Raw genomic sequence first — 2,194 nt, 5'->3', positions numbered from 1 at the left:
TCCGTGGACTGGATACACCTTACAAGAGAACAAAATTCATGCTTACCTGATAAATTTATTTCTCTTGTGGTGTATCCAGTCCACGACCCGCCCTGTCATTTTAAGGCAGGTGTTTTTTATTTTTAAACTACAGTCACCACTGCACCCTATAGTTTCTCCTTTCTCTTGCTTGTCTTCGGTCGAATGACTGGGGGTGGCCGTTAGGGGAGGAGCTATATAGACAGCTCTGCTGTGAGTGATCCTCTTGCAGCTTCCTGTTGGGAAGGAGAATATCCCACAAGTAATGGATGAATCCGTGGACTGGATACACCACAAGAGAAATACATTTATCAGGTAAGCATAAATTTTGTTTTCTACCCTAGCTAAACATACAACTTATACCTATTGAGGACAGTTGTGCTTTCAAAGATCCTATGGATAAAAAATTAGAGGGTCTTCTAAAGAAAATATTTATTCATCAGGGTTTTCTTCTGCAACCTATAGCGTGCATTGTTCCTGTAACTACTGCAGCTGTGTTTTGGTTCGAGGCTCTAGAGGAGGCTCTTCAGGTTGAGACCCGATTAGATGATATTCTGGATAGAATTAGGGCTCTCAAGCTAGCTAATTCTTTCATTACAGATGCCGCTTTTCAACTGGCTAAATTAGCGGGAAAGAATTCAGGTTTTGCCATTTTAGCGCGTAGAGCGTTATGGCTTAAGTCCTGGTCTGCTGACGTGTCATCAAAATCTAAGCTTTTAGCCATCCCTTTCAAGGGTAAGACCCTATTCGGGCCTGAACTGAAAGAGATCATTTCAGACATCACTGGAGGAAAAGGCCATGCCCTTCCTCAGGATAAGACAAATAAGATGAGGACCAAACAAAATAATTTTCGTTCCTTTCGAAACTTCAAAGGTGGTCCCTCTACCTCCTCCCCTGCTGCAAAGCAGGAAGGAAATTTCGCTCAATCCAAGTCAGTCTGGATACCTAACCAGACTTGGAACAAAGGTAAACAGGCCAAGAAGCCCGCTGCTGCCACCAAGACAGCATGAAGGGGCAGCCCCCAATCCGGGACCGGATCTAGTAGGGGGTAGACTTTCTCTCTTTGCTCAGGCTTGGGAAAGAGACGTTCAGGACTCCTGGGCTTTAGAAATCGTGACCCAGGGGTATCTTCTAGACTTCAAAGATTCTCCTCCAAGTGGGAGATTCCATCTTTCTCGATTGTCTGTAAACCAGACAAAAAGAGAGGCGTTCTTACGCTGTGTAGAAGACCTTTATACCATGGGAGTAATCTGCCCAGTTCCAAAAACAGAACAGGGGCAGGGGTTTTACTCCAATCTGTTTGTGGTTCCCAAAAAAAGAGGGAACCTTCAGACCAATTTTAGATCTCAAGATCCTAAACAAATTCCTCAGAGTCCCATCCTTCAAGATGGAGACCATTCGGACTATTTTACCAATGATCCAGGAAGGTCAATATATGACCACCGTGGATTTAAAGGATGCATATCTGCACATGCCTATCCACAAAGATCATCACCAGTTCCTCAGGTTCGCCTTTCTGGACAAGCATTACCAGTTTGTGGCTCTTCCCTTCGGGTTGGCCACAGCTCCCAGAATTTTCACAAAGGTGCTAGAGTCCCTTCTGGCGGTTCTAAGGCCCCGGGGCATAGCAGTGGCACCTTATCTGGACGATATCTTAATTCAGGCGTCAACTTACCAACTAGCCAAATCTCACACGGACATCGTGTTGGCTTTTCTAAGATCTCACGGGTGGAAGGTGAACGTAAAAAAGAGTTCACTTATCCCCCTCACAAGAGTTCCATTCCTGGGAACTCTGATAGATTCGGTAGACATGAAAATTTTTGACGGAGGTCAGGAAATCAAAGATTTTAACCACCATCCGAGCTCTTCATTCCATTCCTCGGCCGTCCGTGGTTCAGTGTATGGAGGTAATCGGACTAATGGTAGCGGCAATGGACATAGTTCCGTTTGCTCGCTTGCATCTCAGACCACTGCAACTATGCAAGCACCTGCGTGGCCACGCAGGACTTGGTATGCAGACCTGTTGGACATGTCATCTCTACCACCATGGACTCTGCCACTGAGACAGGACCTTCTCATTCAAGGTCCTTTCCAACATCCAAATCTAGTTTCTCTGCGGCTGACTGCCTGGAGATTGAACGCTTGATTTTATCCAAGCGGGGATTCTCTGAGTCGG

This window comes from Bombina bombina, chromosome 2, assembly GCF_027579735.1.
Source record: "Bombina bombina isolate aBomBom1 chromosome 2, aBomBom1.pri, whole genome shotgun sequence".
Lineage (NCBI taxonomy): Eukaryota > Metazoa > Chordata > Amphibia > Anura > Bombinatoridae > Bombina > Bombina bombina.
Note: the sequence above shows the minus strand (reverse complement) of the source record.